We start from the raw sequence: 12570 nt of genomic DNA on the forward strand, positions 1-12570 counted from the left end.
TCATTCCTCACCATGTACCCCTCTTTCCTTTCTGCCTTTGTAAAAGTTGTGCAGCTTAATAGATGGTTAGAACTTGGGAAGTCACAAGCCTGATGGAATCTTGAACTGGATGGTGGTGATTAAACTGCCATCCTGCGTGATGTTTCCCCCTAGCCTTTGAGCACCAAACTGACATTCACCCTGTGTACACTTTGTACACATCTTGCAGGAAATTAAAACTAGTTTGGTAAGGGAAAATGACTACATAATTTTAAAAGGCTTTCTAATTCCCAAATAACACTACAAAGCTGCAAATTAAAAACATATCAAGTGGTAGCCATCTCTTTGACAAGGTACTGACACCGAGCAGTTAGACACATCACACTGGCAGTTTGGGTTTAGGAAGTGCTACTAAGTAAGTAGCCTATCTTATAGCAGCTGGAAAGTTCTCCTGCTCTTTTCTGGGGCTTTTCAGGCCTGTGTTGATTCTTGTGTCAGGCTCCATACTGCCCTTGGTGAATGGTAAGAAGTCTAAGTAAAAGTCAGCAGCTTTCGTTCTAGCAGACACTACAGAAAAGAAGTATATGAAATAGTGAATAAGATTCTATACGTGATTTCTCTTTGTTTTTCCTAGGTGTGATTTCTAACAATCCATCTATGTGGGCAACATTTTGGACTTACCATTCAAAGGCACCTTTATTGTGTTTTAATGTTTAACTTGGATACATCGTACAGTGCTGCTGGGTACTGAGTGAGCCCGAGGTACTAATGAATTCAGAACTTAGAAGTAAAAGGAAGGGAAATGGAGTTGGGTTTTGAGTGCCATTAATATTCAGTTCAGAGCTTTCACAGTGGGGACCCCTGACCAACATGACAGGCAGATATGAGGGGCAGCTACAAATTCAGGAGGGGAGGGTGCTATCCAGGTCCCTATCTTCATTTATATTTCATCTCTGTACATTAGGCCTTGCAAAAGGGAAAATGGTAAGAACCTCTAGGCTTTTATTTTCTTATTCTTCTTCCCTATTTAGTTCTTCATTTATACAGAGATGGGAATGGATGTCCTCTTGTTTGAAAGTCTCATATCTTCTTTTTAGGGTTCCTAGGATAGCAGATACAGAATTTAAAACAAAACAAAACAAAACATACCACAAGACTGAAGGAAAGAAAGAAATTAATTCCATAGGTAAAAGTTAGTCAAGTATGACACAAATATTCTCTTTTTATTTTACTCTATTGTTTAAGGAAGCCACACCTAATTATGTAGCATTTTTCTATAATGTTATAAACACTGTGCAATCCAAGCTATAGATTTGCAATAGGGACATAGTCTGACTAATCTGTAATTCAGTGTAGTGAGCATCATCCACATTGACATGACTCTGCATGATAATTGTTTCTATATTTTTAAATGCCAGTTAATATGCTTACTTGCTAAGTTAAAACACGTTCCTTGGATTTTCAAATTTTTCCTAACTAAAGCTTTTTTTTTTAAGTGTCATGTGTTTCCATCCAAATTTACAACTTGAGCTAAGCTTCTTTAGATCAAATTGCAAATTTATGTGAGTATTAATATAAAATTATCAACATTTACCTTAAAAAAACAAATTGGCACATGTTTTGCATGTGTAATATAAAAGTTAAAATAATCTGGGTTTTCATGCATTTACTAATTTGTATATTACCCACAAATGTCACAAAAATGGAAAGGGGGGTATGTTATGCAGGAAGAGAGCTAAAGATAAAAGGTCATAATTCAGGGCCTCCCAATCCATTTGTGATCTCACTGAAATTATTTGACTTTCTCACTATAAGTATTTGTAAAATAGAGCTCTAATAACAATCAGTACTAGTACTCCTGAATAATTATAGAAAATTATATAAAGAACCTGGTTAATGTACAGCTCCAAATATTTCATAACACTGTCCTCACTGACTCTTCAACTGCTCTATGAGGTTCTTGAAGACAAACATCATGGCTGTATAGTTCCTGCACCTAGCATAGTGATTGGCATACAGTAGTCTCTTGATGAGAATTATTGGATTAATGAATGAAAGCTCATTGGCTTTGTAGTCACAACTAAGATCAGACTTTTTTTTATACTATATGTGATCCAAGTGACCTTGAGTAAGTTACTGAACCTCACTGTACATTGGTTTTAGTATCAAGAAAAAAAAGAGGACCCTCATACTTCTTATGGTAATAGTGAACTTCAAATAAAATAATTTATATTAAAAGAGATGGCACATTTTTAGGGCTCAAAAACCCACTCCCCTCCTTTACATCGCTATCATACAGATTGGAATTCAAGTCTTATGTAAGAAAAACTTGCTAGTGCATGGCTCTTTGATCTTTCCAGTAAACAGTCTTTCTCTCTTTCTATGTAAAAGTATGAAGAGAATTTCCCTGGGAACAGGAAATGTCAATAGTCAGAAAAGGAAGAGGGAAGAACAAAAAAAAAATGTTCACTTGGCCTTTGGAAATTCCATAAATCGTGAAAGGTGCTGGCTTTCCTACCACTGATAAACATATCCATGCAAGACAAAGTCGAGAAGCAGCTGTCTGTCCCTGCACTGCTCTGCCTCTTCCACAATACCAGTTCTCTGACTTTATTGGTCAGGTCCTTGACTTCCCCAAGGAACTGCAGGCTACTTCCAGTATACCTTGCTGGGACTTCCTGCTTAGCCCTTTCTATTTCCTATTTTCTTTGAAAACCCTTATTAAACACCATCCAATACTTCAGGCCTCTACTCTTCTTTCCTAATCTGATAAATTGATCTCTGCTAGGGAAGTTTTAAAGCAGACTATGATTTAATTAAATTAATTTTCTGTTTCGATGTTACTGTTTGTAGAGAACATGCCAAACTTTTGATGAATGTTTTTGACTGGTGCTTCTCAGGTCACATAAAACCATAGATTTTGTGCTTCCTTGTGCTGACACTTGAATCTTGACAGCAGTTGGTGGGAGCTGTTCGGGCCTTTGAAAAGCTTAAAAAGCTCTCTTTCTCATTCAAAATGAAAATAACTTTATTCACTGTTTTCTGGTCATTAAAGCAATCTACACACCTACTATATTAAGGGGGATTAGGTATAGAAGGAAAAGAGTATAATAATCTTTTATAAGACCCTTCTCTACTTTTAACATTTTGGAATATATATATTTTAGTATTTTTCTCTGCTACTGTAGAAGAAAACTGGGTCATATCATATTTTACTCTCCTTTTTCAGTAAAAAATATGGAGAGATTTTAATGTCAATGAAGATAAATCTACGTGATTGTTTGTAATGGCTACATAGAATTCTATTGCCTGTTGTCTTATGCTGTTCAGGCTATTGTAACAATATCTCATAAACTGGGTCGCTTATAAACAGTAGAAGTGTAGTTCTCACAATTCTGAATCCTGGAAAGCACAAAATGAAGGCATTGGCAGATTCAATGTCCGGTGAGGTCTTGCTTTCTGGTTCATAGACAGTACTTTCTTGCTGTGTCCTCACATGGGAGGTGGTGGGAAGGCATGATGGGTCTCTCTCTTGCCTTTTTTTATAAGGACTGTAATCCCTTTCATGAATGCTCCCTCTCCATGACCTAATCATCTCCCAAATGCCTCATCTCTTAATACCATCACCTTTGGGGTTTGAATTTCAACATATGAATTTTGAAGAGACAAACATTCTCTTCTTTTCTTAGAAGAATTTAGAGAGTTTTTCAAGCTTTTCAAAGGCCCAAACAGACCATAGTAGATATTATTATCATTACTTGTTTAACCATTTCCTTACTAAAGAATATTGTGGTTGTTTTCAGTTTTTTGTTCTTGTAAACCACACCTATGGATTTTGTTAAAAATACAACTTTGATGTTAATCTGATTGTACTCTGATATATAATTTTGAAATATATTCTTAGTGATTTGTTGAATCTAATGGAATATATTTTTAGATTTATGATTTATTTTACCAGATCGTGCTTTCAAATGTGTGAACCATTTTTCCTTTCCACTAAGAGAATGCCCAATGGATCTAATCACGAATACACACACACACACACACACACACGCTAGGTAATAACCAAAACACCTTTTGGTGTTTATAAAGTGCTTTCACATTTATTGAACCATTTGACCCTTATTGCTATCACTTGAAGTAGGTAGAGAAGGTAATATCCAGTTTTTATGGTTGACTAAACTAAGGCAACTTAGTTTGTTCACTTCCTTGATAGTCTAATGACTGTTGCTTCCAGGATACTTGCATTATCATCTCTTCATGGAGTGCCTTAGTCAGTTTTGTGAAGCTATAACAAAACACTTGAGATAAGGTAGCTTATTAAGAAAAAAATTTACTTCCTACAGCTCTGGAGGCTGGAAAGTCCAAGATCAAGGAGCCTTCTTGCTGCATCATCAAGAGCAAGTGAGAGAGGGAGAAAGAGAGGAAAAGGGGGCCAAACTTTCTATTTTATAACAAACCCACTTCCAAAATAATGGTATTAATCCATTAACTCTGCCCTCGTGGCATAGTCACCCCTCATTAGGCCCCACCTCCCAACACTGTTGCTTTGGGGGTTACATTTCTGACACATTCAAACAATAGCATGGAGGTAAGATAATATTTTATTATATTTTTAGTGTAGATCCAACATTTTAAAAATTCATGGTCTCTGCTAAAAGAAAATAGCTAGTGCCAATTGGCTTTTAATTTGCATATAATTTTCATCTAGCTCCTTGGATTTCACTATGTATAGGAATCCACTTAGCCTCTCATTTTAAAAAGCTACCTTTTTGGGTAAAAGTAACACCAAATCACCAAGGCTGGCACTGATAAGATACTTTATTACTGGGAAAGAACTAAACTCCACAGTGCCACTCTGCCTCTGAGACCCACCTGCCCTATGGATTTTCTTACTAATAATGCTGCCATTTCAATAATGCCCATGAGGCTTGATTTCTCTTAATACATTGGCCCTAGCCTTTCATTTAATATCTGTAGCATAGCTGAGACAAGTCTGTAATATATAACCAACACACTACTAACAAAAATCAACAGAAGATGCATGTCATGTTGCTGTTGTGTGCTGTATAGGCACTTGTGAATCTAATGTAAATCATAGATTATCTTAATGATTAAACTACACATAAACACTCATGCAAAACATTTTGTGTATTAATAAAATTCATTAACTCCCTAGAGTCCATACATGGACGGTAAATATCAATCTGAAATTCTTTGCTGAGATAAGTCTGATTTGAAAACCTGTATCTGACTCTCTTAGCTTATTGATTTATTTATTCAAAATATTTGTTCCTTCTTGAGTCTTTCTGTATCTTAGTAGGCAGTACCCAGTACTACATCCCTATACGCCAAGACACCCTCCAATACAATGCCAACCTTATCATTATGTAACTGCAGGTCCCTTTGCCCAGCAGTTTACAGTTTCCTTCCTGACCTCACCTATCAACCAATGCCCTGGTTCTACAAAACATCAGAAAAATAGCTATGTGTCTATACAACACGACCATCATAGCACACATACAATAAACAGAGATAAACCCATACAGAGCTTAGGTGGGAAAGACCTTCCATTTCTACTCTTGTTTTCTGTTTCCTTCTACCTTTTTCTAGTATTCGATATAGTTTCCTTTCTGTTTGCTGAAAGAGTTTAAAGTTCTGTATTATTTTGTAGTCTAAGAGATTCTATAACTTGAAAAACTCTTTTTCCCTTTTTCATAAAACAGTTGCTAGGAGACACTGGCTAAACAACTAGAAATCAATAAGCCTGTGGTCTGATGTTCCCTGGTAGTAGAGGTATAGTGTATCCTTTGCAGCAGAGAATATGCTAGAGAGAACTGAGCAACCTACTCTGAGACAAGATCTTCTAGTTCTTAGCAGAGGATAAGAAAGAATGAGAGAAAAGAGAATAACAAGCATTATTTTCTGAAAAATAGAAATTCTGAGATGATATTAAAAACTGGAATTTGATACAGCACTTGAGAGTTGATACTGAAAGAGAGAAATGGTTCCCTGCAAAACCAAGTAAAAAAATATAAGGGGATGAATACGGTTTTCAGTTTAGGACATTTTATCAAAACGCTGTGTGGTAGTCCAAATTGCAGTGATGTAAAGGAATAAATGCCTCTGTCTCAACTGGTAATTTACTAGAGCAGTTATCCTTAATTTTCCCATTTTTAAGCCCAACGAAAATTTGCTCATCTCTCTGCTTACCACCCCCTGCCTTAAAAAAACTATTTAGTGGGGCTTGGCCTGTAGGTTCCCCTGTTAGTGCCCAGTAATTCCAGGGCTAAGCTAAAGTAGGGCTCTACCTTCATTGTGTGATTTGAGGAGCAATAAAAGGACTATATATACTACTTCTATTGCTTTTTTGTTGTTGGTCACTCATTCTGCCTGTGACTGAGTTTTCTCAATTATTAATTTATTTCCTTGTCTATTAAAAGGCTGTGACATGTGAAGTGCATGCTATTTGGAAGGAAGAAAGGGGGGAATAAAGAAGGGAGAGGGAGGGAGGGAGGAAGGAAGGAAGGAAGGAAGCATGGAAAAGACGGAAGGAAAAGACTCACTCTGTTGAAGGATAATCAGTTGTATCAATACATACTTCAGAGGAATTAATTGCTGCAGTCTGAGTGGGGGACTGAACAGGATGAATATTTGGGAAAGGGCTGAGACCTTGAGATGGGAAATAGGGGACTTACTTCAGCAATTTTACCGGAGGTCAATCTGGCCAGATCTCTAAGGATTACATGAACTCTGAGAAGCAAAAAAGGAAATTAAAATATCCATTTGGGGAGGCCAATTTGTGCTGTTCACTTATTCCAGGGAAGAATTAGTGTTCTGTAGCTCTGGTTTCCACGGGCGCATTTCATCTCGGTGGCCCCTAGATACTAGTGTTTTTAAAACCTTATACTTTTTTCAGCAGTTTAGTTTCTTGACCAACACCTTTTCTAAATCTGTACCGTAGAAAGTCCTACCACCCTACAATTAATAATGACCAAAGCATTTTTCACCATCGTCTCAGTACAAAGGGTGACTGCTTTGTCTTTTTAGTGTATGTTCAGTAACAGTACATAAAAGCCTTGGCTTGCTGCCCCCCAGGTGACCTCAAAATCAGGCCTTACTTAGCCCACAGCTCCGGGAAATCTTCATACTGCTCTCTAGGGTTAGGTGACTGAATGAAGGGCGAAGTGTTTTAACCTTGGGAGAAAGCTGGAATCTAGTTGTGACTATGCTCTAACATTTTAACTTTGACAGCCATTTCCCCTGTTTGAGACATAGTTGCTTCATCTGTATACAAAGAGGATTCATTTATCCTTATCAAGCAGTAGCTTCATAAAAACCTACTTTGCATGGGGCACTGTGAGCCTAGATAATTCTTAACTCCCTTTTTGAACTGTAATCCTCCAGCTTTGTTTTTCAGCCCCAGCCCAGGGCAGGACTCATCATTGGGTACAATTTGCTAAAGATTTTTATGATATGGTCTCTGTATCCAATCAAAAGACTTTTTCTTACCCAGTGAGTATTACAGGCTCTATATGTGATCCTCTCAGACACTGAATTTTTCTCTATGTGATTTCCAGTTTCCCATGATTATGACTACCATGCTCCTGCCTCTTTCCCCCTGCTTATTAGTTGCTGCTAGAAGCCCTATTTCTTGCTGTCTTTTCTCTGCTTAAACACTTTGGTCTGGCCCTGGGTCCTGAGTTCCTGAGATCTGCATCCTGTTTTCTCTGTACACTGGTCAGAGTCTTGATTCCTGAATGACCACCCTTCTAATAATCCACCCAACCTCACTTCGATAGCCCAGATTGGCTCCACTGAACATAGTTGATGCTGACTTTCCCTCAACAGAATGGTGCTGTCACATTCCAATCCATGTTCTGACAGAATTCTGATTAAATACACCAACCGAAAAATAGAATATGTTTATGGCAAATCTTCAGGCAAATATAGCATATTTGTTTTGTTGTTGTTGTTTTTGTTGTTGCTTGTCTAAGTAGAAATGATAAACAAGTACTTCCTATTCTAAGTGGTAACAAACCAAAGGGGAACTAAGTGCTGCATTTCTGTTGTTTCATTATCCCCTTTTCTTTTTCCCTCTATTTTTGATTCTGTGTCAAATATTTATCTGTGTGTTGTCCTTGTTCCTCCCAAGCACTGGCTCTCTTTGGAGCTTTTGTTTTAGAAACATGCACACATATATATGCAATTAAATGCAGGCTTTGACTTTTCGCCTGGGAAACTGGAAGGATAAGGTGAGCTAAGCTTTTAATTACAAGTACCCATTCTGGGAGGCAGGGAGTTTGAGCTTCTGACAGCTACCACTGCTCAGCCTAATCCCATCTTTCAGGGAAGAAAAAGAAAAAGCCCACATGTATCTATCTACAAAAATGTTGACTTAATATATTTGACATTTTAAAAAATATTTGCTAAAGTAAATACTGCTTTAAAACCAGCAAAAATATTATTGTTGTTGTTCAATTGAAGGGTTTATGTAGCTATGATTCTTTGATTCCTCTTAGGTTATTCTATCTCCGTTTTGTTTAAAGTTGATTCTTGATACACAGAAATTCTAGTATTCTGCACTTTTATAACTGCTTTCATCCAGAATCCCAAATCTCTTTACAAATACTAATTACTGTGGTCTAATGTCACTGGAAATTGTTTAATATGCTCCAAAGAGGTTAAACACTTTAAATCCCAATTTACAAATTAAAAAAAGAGAATGTGGAAAAGCTAAGTTGCATTTGGGGATTTAAATACGGTTTTGGTTGAAACAACTGGAAATGACAGCTGTCAACCCAGTCCCCTGGTCCTTGAACTCATTTGATATCCTACACTTCTTGAATTATTATACATACAGAAAGATAGGTTGCCATTGTGAATTCAGACACTGAAGATCTCTTTTCCTCCAAATAATACATAACACCTAAAAGTATTACTGTAGAGTAGTGGCATCATCCCATGTCAAAATTTAAAATAGTTTATTTCTTCTAGAAGTCATTTTTTAAAACCCAGGATTGTAATAAGTGAAATTTTCTCTCCCCTTTTCAGGAATTTCTAGCTATCCATCAACCAGATTCAGTTTTGTAAATATTAAAAAAAGATACACATATATATTTTATGCATAGGTATGTTTATGTACATGCGTGCACATACCTATGTATGCATATATATCACATACATATATATACACACACAGAATTAAACAAAAATTACTTCCATGTAAGATCTTGATATAATGACCAAACAGATGAAAGTCTCTTGTGTTTCATGCGAATATGCATCAATATATTTCTAGTATTGCCTTCTTTTCTCTAACGGCTTGTCTGTATGTACAGTTTTGTTGAAGCAGCAGGAAGCAACATCTACACACATAAGCTCATAGTCTAACTTCATTTCTGTATTATTGTATTTTCTTCTCAAAAACTATTAAGCTAGAAAAAAAAAACCCACAAAAAACTATTGAGCTAGAGGTACCTCATTGGCCAACCTGGAAGTAGGCATCCATAGACTAGAAAGTAAGTCTAGAGAGTGAAGCTGATCTTAGTATAAATAACAGATGGTAATATGGTTTGGCTGTGTCCCCACCCAAAGTCTCATCTTGAATTATAATCCCCATAATCTCCATGTGTCAAGGGCGGGACCAGGTGGAGGTAATTGAATCATGGGGGCAGTTTTCCCAATGCTGTTCTCGTGATAGTGAGTCTCACGAGATCTGATGGTTTTCTAGGTGTCTGGCATTTATCCTGCTTGCACTTCTTTCTGCTGCCCTGTGAAGAAGGTACCTTTCTTCCCTTTTGCTTTCTGCTATGATTATAAGTTTCCTGAGGCCTTCTTAGCTGTGTGGAACTCTGAGTTAATTAAACCTCTTTCCTTTATAAATTACCTGGTCTTGGGTATTTCCTTATAGCAATGTGAGCACAGACTGGTCAGAAGTGTATTAGAACTTTCATAGGCATGAGGTAAATAGACATGACATCAGGCAATATTAGTTGATATTTGGAGAGTGAGGATAACAATTTGTAACATATGTTATGCTGTGTATTGATAGGGAAATTAAAAGACTAACATTGGCACAAATGACTTTTTATTGGAGTTGCAAAGAGGCCTTGCCAATATAACAAGCAAGTGTTGCATCATTTCCTCCTGAGTTCCATCCAAAATATTGGACCCTTGGTGTCTGAATCCAAGGAACATGTTTTCCTACCTGAATGTGAATCAGTGTATTTTGATGACTCATTTGGAAATAGGGATGTTATATAGAAGAGATATTGGTTGATGAATGGGTGAGACGCCAACAAAATAGTTTATTTAGCTACCAGAAACTCTTTGTGCGTGTCGAATTATTGTAGCAATTTTGTTCCTATTTACAATCCCCTTTATTTATAATTTCTCTTCTGTATTTTAAAATCCTCCCAAGTATTACCCAGCATAAAGTGATGATTATAATCTAGTATCTCTCTACCAACAATAATTCCCCTTAAAACTTATTTTTGATTAAGTTTATCTTGAATTTTATGATCTCAAATTACCCATGTGAAGTGACATTCCCTAAAGTGAACCAGTTCCTACCACAATCCAACATTAGAAAGACTCTAAAAGTTTTGTTCCCATTCCCCACTAGGTTTTGTCACATAATTACAGACAAAGATGCCCCCAGACCTGGAACCTGTAGGCTCCCGGATTCAGGTTCCTTCAATTCTATCTGATAACTGGATAATTTGGACATAGATAATATATGAGGATTAAGGTGAGTTTGAGCTATATAATATTTATATCTGTATTTATAAACCCACATCTGTATGTGGTTATCTGTATTACATGAGTTAATTGATATGAATCACATAAAAGAGTTCCTAGATCATGCTAATTGCTCAATAAGTGTTAGCTGTAGCTGCTGTTGTTGTTACTGTTGTTTCATGTGTTGTTTTGGTTGTAGGTATTATATGACATAATTACCTTCTGGGGAAGTATGAACTAAGATTTGAAGAAAGACAGGAGTCTTCATAGTTAGAAACTCTTAGATTGGAACATCGCATACCAAAAGTCATTCTAAGAAACTCTTCCCCAAACAAGAGTGCTTCACCTCACTAAGGGCTGGTATCTTTCACCCCAGAGTGCTCTTCTGTGATTGACAGCCCTATTTCTAATGCTGTCTCTGGGGAAGGAGCTGAAAGCCATTTAGATTGTGGGCCATTGTGTCAGACCTTCTATTCATCCATGAACAAGCACTCTTTATGGAGGATGGGTTTTTGGTCTGGCCAGGTATTAGCAGGATTCATAGAGTAAGCTACAAGAAGACATTTCAGTGACCCTAGCCTTTTCTTTTGGCTTGATGAAGCCCAAAGAAATCTCACAAGCTGGCCTTGGAGATTCTGGTACTGCCTCCTAGTTGTCAATCAACATGAGAGAAGGCTTATACCTGGAGTTAACCAGCGTTCTGATTAGTGTAATTAAAAAGTGAAATTATGTCTCGCTTGGAACTAAGCTTTGTACCAGAATAAATTCTGAGTCATACTCCATAGCCCAGGGTTATTATCTATTATCACACATGTGAGTATCCTCTCCATCTTGTCACTGCCTATGCATCATCTTCTCTAATTTTTCTGCAGTTTATCTCTTCAGTCTCCAGGTTAGGCAGTTTATTCTACCTGTTCCCATCATCATTTATCCTAAGAGCATGTACTATTAACAGTCAGATTACATCTCCCAAATTCCTCAAATCTCCACAAATTAATAGTGTTGCATGGCTGTTTAGATCATGGGCTTTGAAATCTGTCTGACTTGGCTTTATATCCTTTTTCTAACTTGCTGATTGGATGAATTTGGGCAGTTATTTAACCTCTTTGAGTCTTCCTTTCATTGTTCATAAAATGGTGATATTGATAACTGAATGTAAAGAGTTGCTGTGAGGATTAAAAAATAATGGTGTATGTTATTTTGTTTTGACCATAAATATTTGATTAATAATGAGGCACTTCTTTGGATTTTATGTAAAATAATATTATCAATAATTACCCTATTCCATGTACAGTCAATTTTGAAGTGTACAATGGATTTTCACATCTTTTATCTCATTTTGTCTTCAGAAAATATTCACCTGGTAGATTTATATTATCTCCATATTTTCAAATAAAAATTAAGTATCATAAAGACTAGGTAACTGCCTCATTCTCATTCTAATTAGACTTGCCGAAGCGGAACTCAAACCCAGATAATCTCACTTCAAGTTCAGAGTTCTTTCTAGTCTTTTCACTGCTATTCTTACTGCTAGTCACATAGGAGTTATTAAGACTATTTTGCGTGCATAGATTTATGAATGAGAAAATACTTTAAAGGGGAGGTGTTAAATAAACATTTTACTAAGTGAAGACCAGAACAGAGAAGTCTGTATTTAATACGTCAGCACCAGGTGGAGACCCTCAGAAGGGATATATAAATCTAGAATCCATTGAGAGAAGTGGCATTGAGGGGAAGGAGAGGTTACAGATGTCCTGGAATGGAAATCCTTCACCAAGCTTGAACAGAAGATGCTGACCAGCAAATTCTGAAAATGTCGTATTTCCTCTGGGAAAATTAAAATGTGAG

General features: G+C 36.7%; 1 pseudogene; it reads right to left on the bottom strand.

Moving 5' to 3' along the window:
• Positions 1-403: 403 nt before the first annotated feature.
• LOC129058364 (uncharacterized) overlaps positions 404-12570 on the bottom strand; it is a 98584-nt pseudogene continuing 86417 nt past the window's right edge.

The sequence above is a fragment of the Pongo abelii genome, chromosome 2, assembly GCF_028885655.2.
Source record: "Pongo abelii isolate AG06213 chromosome 2, NHGRI_mPonAbe1-v2.0_pri, whole genome shotgun sequence".
In the NCBI taxonomy this organism is placed as follows: Eukaryota; Metazoa; Chordata; class Mammalia; order Primates; family Hominidae; genus Pongo; species Pongo abelii.